Source organism: Triticum aestivum, chromosome 2A (genome assembly GCF_018294505.1).
Source record: "Triticum aestivum cultivar Chinese Spring chromosome 2A, IWGSC CS RefSeq v2.1, whole genome shotgun sequence".
NCBI lineage: Eukaryota > Viridiplantae > Streptophyta > Magnoliopsida > Poales > Poaceae > Triticum > Triticum aestivum.
The window spans coordinates 672714731-672725779 of record NC_057797.1 but is presented as its reverse complement, the minus strand read 5'-3'; the positions used below and the strand labels follow the sequence as shown (position 1 = coordinate 672725779).

Below are 11049 nucleotides of genomic sequence, written 5' to 3'. Positions count from 1 at the left end.
CAAGTTGGTTTTCCACTTCAGCTTTATAGATCTTGAAAAAGTTCAAAGCCTCATCCTTAGATTTTAGAATATACACACGGTAGTATCTAGTGGAGTCATCAATTAACGCCATGAAATATTTCTTTCCACCTTTTGTCAACACACCATTCATTTCACATAGATCTGAATGTATGAGCTCTAGTGGTGCAAGATTTCTTATTTCCGCAGTCGTGTGAGACTTACGAGGTTGCTTAGCTTGCACACACACTTGACACTTAGATCCCTTGACGGTGGTGAAACTAGGGATTAAGTTCAACTTTGCTAGTCGCGACATGCAACCAAAGTTAACATGACAAAGACGTGAATGCCACACATTGGATTCACTATTGTTGCAAATATGATTAACAACTTTATTGCAAATGTCTGATAAGGATAAACGAAACAAGCCTCCTGACTCATAGCCTTTACCAACAAAGGTTCCATACTTGGATATTAAAATTTATTCGACTCAAAGACAAGCTTGTAGCCATCTCTACACAGAAGAGATCCGCTAACAAGATTTTTATTGACGGATGGGACATAATGCACGTTCTTCAGCCGCACGATCTTCCCCGAAGTAAACTTTAGATCGACCGTGCCAACACCACGAACAGAAGCACTTGAACCATTGCCCATCAGCACGGTTGAAGTCCCTGCGGTCTGATAAGACGAAAACATGGAAATATCACCGCATACATGCACATTAGCACCCGTGTCAATCAACCAGTTAGGAGAATGACATACTGAAAGAATAATGGGAAATATACCATACCCAGCATCCTTCATGTCAGTGTCTCCAATGACAACATTAGCGGTCTTGCCGCCTTTCCCAGGATGACGCTTGTCATAGAGATTAGGGCAACTAGGAGCCCAATGATCAGGATCCCCACACACATGACAAGCACCTTTCTTCTTGCCATTCTTCTTCTTGAAGTTCGTGTGTTGCATAGCCTTGTTCTTCCCATCAAACTTTGCTTTTCCATCAAACTTGCCCTTGTTCTTGAACTTGTGGGGCTGGAAGTTCTGCTTCTGTACCACATTGGCACTAGGTCCTCCCTCAATACCTCGAGCACGTGTGTCCTTTGCTCTCGCCTTTTCTTCCATATCAAGAGTGCCAATGAGATCCGGGACAGAAAACTCCTGCCTCTTATGCTTCAGCAAGGTAGCAAAGTTCCTCCATCAAGGAGGAAGCTTAGTGATGATACCTCCGGCAACAAACTTTTCTGGTAGCATACAACTTAAATGCTCAAGTTCTCTAGCAAATGACTGTATCACATGAGCTTGCTCAACCACGGAGCGCTCTTCAGTCATCCTGTAATCATAGAATTGCTCCATGATGTACAGCTCAGTGCCAGCATCCGAGACCCCAAACTTGGCCTCGAGTGCATCCCACATATCTTTTCCATTATCAATGGACGCATAAGCATCAACTATGTTCTCACCAAGAACACTCAAGAGAGCAGCCTTAAACAGAGTATCCATTTTCTGAAAAGCTTGTGCCTGTTGAGCATCAAGCTCTCCTTCAGGTTTGCCGAGAGTGGCGTCACAACAACTCATGGTTTGAAACCATAAATGCTCTCAGGCGCCACCTCTTATAGTGGATACCCTCAAACATAGGAGGTCTCATGGAAGCAGCAAAACCACTCGGGGTAAATTGCCTATAATAAGGTTTTTGGATTGTTGGAAATATGAGCAATTTACCAAATGATTTTATTAACAGAAATATTAGATAAAGCATGACTAATATAGCTGCGATAAAGCAAGTCATGCAATCTGACGGAGAGAAAGTAAATAGCATCTGCATATATGAACTTGAACTGAACACATCTAGGACAAACACTAGATCATGCTGCATATATGGAGTAGAACCTAACAAATGTAGGGCAAGAAGTAATACGAGAAACTATGGTAGGACATCTGACAGAAAGAAGAAGAACACATATGGGACAACAGCAGTAGAAGCACTGGACTTGGGGTCGACATCCTCTCCAGCCATGTCGTTGCTGAGGTAGTCGGCGTCAGGGAAGAAGTTGTCGTTGGGAAAGTAGTCGTCGGAGTCCGTGATGAAGAAGCCAGTAGTCGCGCAGAGCACTCCCCAAAAACCTTATCACCCTTCTCCCGTACAGGACTCCAAAGGTGTGGTCTCGGAGGCCTACTATCCCGATGTGTGGTGCATGCCGCAAGCCGGGATGAGGAAGACAACAGCAGCTCAGAGATGGAATCGATGGCGAGGGAAGGAGTAGTTCTGTTGCGTCTCTCTGGGAGGAGCGACCTCCCTTTTATAGGCGCAAGAGAAGGAGGCGAGAGGGCAACGACGGGAGGCGAAACGAAGCGAACAGCCAGCAAATGAGGGGCTGCACCGTTCGCATTCGAACTCCACTTTTGCAAAAATCTTTTCAGCTTTCGTGTGACCTTTCGTATACCTGTAGTGCATGGCAAAAATTTAGATATCGGCTCGGCTCATTCCCGCAACCCATGGCGCGTCGTGACGAGGCGTGGCGAGGCGGGCGGCGGAGGAGGAGCGCGCGTGGATATCCCACTTGTTCTCATGCTCGTACAAGTGGAGAAAGAACCTCCCTTATAAGGAGGTCCAACTCCCACTAAACTAGCAATGTGGGACTAAATTTTAGTAGTATCCCTTGCCTTGCATAAATGGGCTAAGTGGGCCTCTAGGATTTATTAGGAATTTCTGAAATAGTTATTGGGCTGCCCAAAATAGACTAAATTCCAGCACCTGCTCCCCACCGGACATCCTCCCCCATGCCCCCACCCTCTATCCATGGATAGATCGAGGACTTGGCTACCAGGAATAGGTCTCCTCTAGTGGATCTGGTAGGTGGCAATGGTTAGGGGACAAAGCAGAGGTTGATCAAGAGAAAATGGCGAAGAAAAGAGAGAGACGGAGAATGAGGAGTTAGGAGGAAGAAAATGACCGTGGTAGCCTTATCCTGAACTCTTCAGTCATCTCTTGGCGAAGACCACTCTTCGGTGTACACGCAGCCGAAGTTAATATCTTCAACCCACTGGCCATCGAAGATTACTCTTCAGCCCAGATCGGCATGTCTTTGGCCCACACAGGACCCAAATGCCCTCTTCGGCCTTACGTTGGACGAAGAGTTACTCTTCAGCTTATGTACGAATGAAGACCCACTCTTCGGTCTAAGTGAGGCTGGCGGGGTCATATATTTGAAATTTCCAAATTAGGTCATACATTATCAGAATTTGTTAAAAATATTTTTTAATAAATTTAATAATATTTTCATTTTTTGTGAGAAAATTTCCGATCTATTCATCTTCAATCATGGCAGTACAATGAATACCAGAAATAATAAAAATTACATCCAGATCCATAGACCACCTAGCAACGACTACCAGCACTGAAGCGAGCCGAAGGTGCGCCGCCGTCATCGCCCCTCCATCGCCGGAGTCGGGCACAACTTGTTGTAGTAGACAGTCGGGAAGTCGTCATGCTAAGGCCCCGTAGGACCAGCGCACCAAAACAGCAACTGCTACAGATGAAGAATAATGTATATCAGAAAGATCCAATCTGAAGACACGCGAACGTAGACGAACAACAACGAGATCCGAGCAAATCCACCAAAGATAGATACGCCGGAGACACACCTCCACATGCCCACCAACGGTGCTAGAAGCACCGCCGGAACGGGGGCTAGACGGGAAGACCTTTATTCCATCTTCAGGGAGCCGCCACCGTCTCGTCTTCCTGAGCAGGACACAAACCCTAGCAAAACTGAAAGAAACGACTAAAAACGGAGCCCTCCCACCGGCCCTTGCCGAGATCCACCGCCCCCATGGCCCTAGGACCACCAGAGAGGAGGCGGACCTGCGGCGGCGGCGGCGGGAGGCAGAAACCCTAACTTTTCGTGGAGGAAGGAGGAGGCAATAATTTTTTCATTTGATAGTCTCTACACTCCTCTATACACACCCAATACTCATTGTCAGGAAAATAAGCACAACAACTGACAACCAAATGTCATGCATTAAACGACCTTGTGATGCACTGTAGGCAACCAAACCAGATGCAAAATATTTTTTTTCTTATATTTACTATTTTTTGAGACAACGAATTTTTTGAGACAAGAATTTTTTGAGACAACGAATGCTTATATTTACTGAGCCCTGAGCCGAACAACGAATGCAAATACAAATAGCCCAAGGCAAACAAACAAGCCCAAGGTGAGAAAAAAAGAGTGGCGGGTTTGCGCTATCCCGAGCCAGCCGACACAGTGTGTGTCGTTCTACTGGGCCGGGCTGAGACTGAGACGCGATAGAGTGCACCCCACCACACCCACCAGTCTCTCCGTTTCGTCGAAACTCGAAACCCTAAGCAAGAAATTCCCTTCCTCGAAATCGAAAAGAAAAGAGAACAGCACCGGCGGTCGGCGGCGGGTGGCAGCGGAAAGACGAGTCGTCTCCTGAGATGGAAGGAGAGGCGGAGGTGGAAGCGGAGGCGAGGGGAAAGAGTGTCGGAGAGGGCATCAAGCATGCCACGGGAACCCAGGGCAGGGAGCAAAAATAAAAGAAAAGAGGCGGCGGAAAGGTGAGGATCATGAGAGATCGGGTTCCTGAGATGGAAGGGAAGGTGAAGCGGAAGAGCGTCGAATCCAGGAAGGGCATCGAACATGCTGCGAGGAGGAAGCACGTGAAGTCGTTATCGGAGATCAAGTCAGCGATGAAGAAGGTTGCGGCTGAGCTCTACCCCTTGCTTGATGTTCTTGGAAGGCACATCATGAGTCTGGAAGACGGGCCGGAGCAACAGTTTATGGAGGCCAGGGGCCACATGGATAAGATGTACAAGGAGGTGACGGAATGGTTGAACACGAAGGGGATCCAGACTAGGGCTGAGGTGATGGAATGGCTGGAGATGAGGAGGGTCCAGATTTAGGACTCAAGACAAGGTCGAGTCATTAACGTACACGCAGGCCATGTGGATCTACTTCGTGAACCAATTCAGTTTGATCTTCCATGAGTTGGAGCAGCTTCACGCCATGTTTGGTAAGATGTAACTACTTGGTTCCGTTTTGGAGTCCAAACCAATCTCCGAGCTGCTCAAGGAGTCGCGGGAAAACCTCACAAGAATAAAGCTGGAGACCAAAAACAAATTGGATGAAATAGAGGAGGCCAGAGAGACGGACGAGGCACCACCGAGAATCTCCATGGAGGCTGTGAAGGGAACCATGGAGAGCGACGAGTTGCCAGAGAGGATTTCCACTTCAGAAGATACAAAATTAGAGATTGACGAAGCCAAGGAGATGGGAGAGGAAGGCGCGGTGAGGGATGAGGTGACAAAGTTGGATATTGAGGAATCTGAGGGGATGGAGGAGAAGATGCAGACTGGGCCGTTCTTTGATATGTACTATGGCGGCTTGAAAGCGTGTAGGTCCTGGTTCTTCAGCAGTCCCTGCAAAGATACTAGTGAGTAAACATGCATCCATGCTACTCGTACTTATCTGCTCATTGTACATTAGGTTCCTTTTCTTCCTTCCTGCTGCATCTCTCAAACAAGCAGATTGATTCATTCTATTGAGGAAGGGATTTACCTTACTTTGTAGTAACCGAACGAATTATCTAAATCTTCCTTTTTTCGGTGGCTGCAGCGTCATTCAGTCCTATGCACTTCACACGCATTACACCGGGAAGCCCCTCTGGTGCTGCTGTCATTGCCAGCACCCTGTAGATTTTCTTTGTCAAAGTCGCAGAAATAAAAGAAGCTCTTGAGTTTAATTGGCCACTGCATGTGTACGGCATGGTTGCGGTCCGAGATACCGTCGATCACAGTCGCAACATTCTCTTCCTCCGTGAAAGGGGTGATTGCCAAATACTGACTCAAAAGGTTTTATTTAATTTTATCCTAAAAAAATTGCCCAGTTTCTCTTTACTTCCTTTTGCTTTCATCTTTTGTTGTTTTGTTGATTGTAGTTGTCGGGAAATGCAGGATCCTTGTTTGCAGTTGACTGGCCTGTCTCGCGCAGTTGTTTCTATAGATCCTGTTGACTTTGAAATCAAGCTGAAAGTGAAGGGCAGAAGCAGGTCAGAAGATAGAATGCTGATCCATCAGACCTTCAACTACAATGCTAATGAGACCACTCTGTCGAATGAATTCTGCAAAATTATGTTACGGTGTGCGAAATTGGAAAATACAGTCCAAGAAACTATAGTGAGTGTCCGTGTTACTAATTGGAGGAAAAGGAAATGTCCTTTTAAACATGATGGTAGAGTTAGTTGCATTGCCAAGGGAACTTCTAAGCCCATTAAACCCGAGCAACCTGAAGAAGAGCTTGTACTTCAAGATCAAGTGATGGCTAACAGTTCAGATGGTTACATTGATCTGTCAAGGCATGTTGTTTCTGTAGAGTTAAATGGAAGGCTGGAAGTTATCATCAGTGCCGACAAATCACATGCCCGCAAATCATGTGGTCGTGTCTTCTTTCCAGCCCAAGAAAGCAAAGTAAGTCGGCGCACATGTAATCTTGGCTCCCATACGGTGGAGGTTACTGTTTCTTGGTCCTTGCTTATTAGAGACAAGCGGTATATCTCGAGGGAGGGATGTGTTGATGGCCAGACGTTCGAGCATACTGTAAAGATCCGGGCGAGGAAGCATGTGGTGACAACATCGGAGACTCATTCAGCCACAAAGATCGTTCAGGCTAAGATCTACTCCTTACTCTATCTTTTCTCTGAGAACGCTATGAATCTGAAACCCGAACCGAAACTGAGGATTAGCGACTATAGCATTAGTGAGATCCAAATCCACATGGATAACATGTACACCGACATGACGAGTTTGCTCCAGATGATGGGCAAATTGCAGAACAGGGAGGTTCTGGGCAAAGAGCCAGTCACGGAAAAGATGGGTGTGAAGGGGATCCACATTAGGACCGAAGACAGTGGCGAATCAGCAACGAAGATGCAGGCGTCGAGGACCTACTACAACTACGGATTGAATGCGATCTTCAGTGGGTTGGATCAGCTCTGCACCCAGTTGGATCAGATGGGACATCTTAGCAACAAATCCCCATCATTCTCCGAGCTGTTCAAGGAGCCGCTGCACGATGTGTCGCCGATGAGTTCCTCTTCCATGGAGACAAAATTGGAGACAGAGGAAGTCGAGGAGATGGGAGAGGATGCCAACATGGACAAGGAGTAGACTGATGAGGAGTTCTTTGCTAGGTACCGCAGCGGCTGGGTATCGAATTGGTCCAGATTCCACGGTTCCTTCACAGAGACGAGTGAGTAAACATCCAGTCATGCTACTTATGTGCTCATTGTTCGTTGCGTTTCTTCTTACCTACTGCATGTATCAAGCAAGCAGGCTCCTTCATTCTTTAGTAAGGGAAGCCGATTGAATTCTCTAAATAGTCTTCTTTTTTTATTGCTGCAGCGTCATTGAGTCCTATGCACTATACACACATTACACCGGGACAACGCCCATTGGCTGCTCTCATCGATAGCACTTTGCAAATCTACTCCCTCAAACTCGCAGAAATAGAAGATGGTTCTGGCTTGAAGTGGCCACTGGAAGTGTACGGCGTGGTTGCTGCAAGAGACAGCGTGGATCACAATCGCAACATTCTCTTCTCCCGTCGAAGGAGTAACTGCCAAATACTCACTCAAGAGGTCCTTATAGTATCTTCCTATTTTCTGTTTGCTGGTCCGCTGATTAGTTATGAATAAATGCATTTTGAAATACGCATGTAGTTAAGAACACGTATCAAACAATTGCCCACTAAAGTGCTACCTTAGCAACACTGATTAATGAATGGTGAATGCAGGATCCTTTTTTGCGCCTGACTGGCCCGTCTCGTGCAATTGTGAGTCGGGAACCTCTTAACGTGGAAATCGAGCTGAAAGTGAAGGGCGCAACCAAGTCTGAAGATAAACCATTGATGAGTTTTTTCTGTTATTATGTCGGTAGTCATTGTGGGATATGTACTCTATATATCCCTCTCGAAGGAGACTTTTGCACAATGGCGTTAAGCTCAGAGGAAGTTTATGAATCAGTACAGGCAACTGCCGTGGGTATCCGTGTCTGTGTTCCTGAAGAGATGCCAAGTATTTTTAAAAATGGCGGCCGAGTTGTTTGCTCCTCTCTGCCTCGGAGAAGAGCCAAATTGCCTAATCCTGAACACATGACCGGCCCCTCGTTTTGGCAAGTTGTGCTTCAAGATGGAGCAATGACAAGTTGTTCACAGGGTTACCTTGATCTGTCAAGGCATGTTGTCTCTGTAAAATTGTGTGGAACGCTTGAAGTTCTCATAGAGGCCAACTCGCGATCTGGGGCTATGGCTGCTCAGGTATCCATCCAGGCTAGAGATTGCAATATAACTCAGAATGAGTGTCAACTTGGCGACTCTAAGCTGGAGATCACTGTTGCTTGGTCCCGTCTTGTTTGGGACAAGCTGTGGATCACGAGGGGGGAAAATGAGGAACTTTGATGATGCCCAGGCAGACATGATAGCCGTCAGACTAACTCATTTAGTCAGTTCTTCCAGTACTGCGTTGATCTAAAAATATGCAACTATTTGTGTATCGTCGTATCATGTAATGTAATATCAGCAAATCTCTATATCAACTGATGTCACTAGGTATCTGATTATTTGTGTATCCGCCTGCTTTTTGTTTCTACTCCTGTGTGCCAACGCTTGTTTCTGGCAGCAATGTTCTTACTAAAACGATTCATTCAGCAAATCTGCTAGAAGAATACCAATGCTCGATTCTGCTTAAGTTCTTTCTCAGATCCCTCAAGCGGCATGCGGCTGTTGCTTGTACTATCTTCTACTACCTTCGTGTTAGGGAACTAGATGTCTCTGTCGATTACAAGCCCGAATTACAGTAGCTAGTCGAGTCTCCATTCCGTCTGCAATACGAGTTGCTTGCAATGATGGCCACGGCATCGGCCGTAGCAGCAGGCCTTGGTGGCTTGTGTGCGGCGAGACGTCCAAGTCATGCTTCCAGAACGGCTGCATCGAATTGACAACTTTGGTAGCAGGACAAACGAGATCAACGACGAGCTCATGTGTGGCTACTGGGAGTAGCGATGTCGTCGTGACCGGAGACGGGAACGAAGTGGCACCAACTTGGTTGGAGCATTTCATCGAACAGATAGAAGGCGTCATGCCGATGTAGATATGGGACACACTGCGGGGAACAACAAGGACCTCATGGGCCTTGTTGGTTGAGAAGGAGACGCTTGAGAGGACGGCAAGCTCGAGGGCGACGTCCGGAGTGGCCGCCATGAGTGTGTACTCATTCGGTCCTGCAATAGCGACGCCGCGGGTGCTATCGACGAAGGAATTGGGTGACAGAACTTGGACGTGGAACATCGGGTTGATGCTGGCCATCACAGGAATGTGAGGGCGCCGAACTTGTCACTGGGGTCGATGATAGACTCATGGTAGACGGTGGTGACCTTGTCGACGTTGTTGGTGACAGCGACCTGGTGCGAGCATTTCATCGAACAGGCGACATGCGCCATTGCGCTGCAGGCGGGGAGCGCGTCGTGGACGACCTCGACAACCTCTTGGGCCTCGCCTGTGGAGTAGGAGACACTAGGGATGTGCAACGACGCGTCAGTTGTGCTCTCCGACGAGGTGGCGGGCGGTGGTGGATTTTGGACATGGGCGCCGAGTTTCTCAGCGAGGGACTGTATGGCGTTGGTGTAGGCGTCAAGGCTGGCGTCAAGCCGCTGGAGATACTCCTGGATGGACAGATCCATGGCTGATTCCCTCGGATGGTGGTGGTGAAAAAAATGTGGAAGAATTTGAGGAAGGGTGGTGCCTGGCTCTGAATACCAGATGTTAGGAAACTAGATGTCTCTCTCGATTACAAGCCCGAATTACAGTAGCTAGCCCTGATTACAAGCACGAACTAGGATACAGAAAGAGGGAAGCGAGAGGAAGAAGAAGAGAGCCACCGCCGCCGGGTTCGTGATCCTCTGCGGATTGTCGGCCCCAACTTTTCTCAGTCAAGCTCCTCCTCCACCTGAGCTACCCCTACAGACCTCTTCCTCCTCCACCCGAACTCCCCCCAACTGACCTCCTTCCATGCTCCCCACCAGACATCCTCCCCCATGCCTCCACCCTCTACCCATGGATAGATCGAGGACTTGGCTGTCGGGAATAGGTCTCATCTAGTGGATCTGGTAGGTGGCAATGGTTAGGGGACAAAATGGAGGTTGATCGAGAGAAAATGGCGAAGAGAAGGGAGAGATGGAGAATGACGAGTTAGGAGAAAGAAATGGTCGTGGTAGCCTTATCGTGAACTCTTCGGTCATGTGTTGGTGAAGATCACTCTTCGGTGTACGCGCATTCGAAGTTAATCTCTTCAGCCCACTAGCCACCGAAGATTACCCTTCGGCCCAGATCGGCATGTCTTCGGCCCACACAGGACCGAAATGCCCTCTTGGGCCTAAGCGAGGCTGGCAGGGCATATATTTGAAATTTCCAAATTAGGTCATACATTATCGGAATTTGTTAAACAATATTTTAAATAAATTTAATATAGTAATATTTTCATCTGATAGTCTCTACACTCCTTTATACACACCCAATACTCATTGTTAGGAAAACAAGCACCACAACTCACAACCAAATGTCATGCATTAAACGACCTCGTGATGCAATGTAGGCAACCAAACTAGTTGCAATTTTTTTTCTTATATTTAAAGGGCCGGGCTGAGCCTAACAAGCGAATGCAAATACAAATAGCACAAGGCAAACAACAATCCCAAAGTGAGAAAAAAGAGAGGAGCTGGTTTGCTCGCTCCCTCTTGAAGCACGCGGCAGCAGTGTGGACTGGCTGGAAGTGTATGTGTCGGTCTCTACTGGGCCGGGCTGAGACAGACGCAATATAGTGCACCCCCCACACCCACCGGTCTCTCCGTTTCGTCGAAACCCTAAGCAAGACATTCCCCTCCTCGAAATCGAAAAGAGAAGAGAACAGCGGCGGCGGGTGGCGGCGGAAAGACGAGGAGCAGAGAGCCGTGTCCTGAGATGGAAGGAGAGGCGGAGA

General features: G+C 47.7%; 1 pseudogene; it reads left to right on the top strand.

Annotated features, from left to right (window-relative positions):
* Window positions 1-4459: 4459 nt before the first annotated feature.
* On the top strand, window positions 4460-8474 carry LOC123191826 (uncharacterized; annotated as a pseudogene).
* The last annotated feature ends 2575 nt before the right edge of the window (window positions 8475-11049 follow it).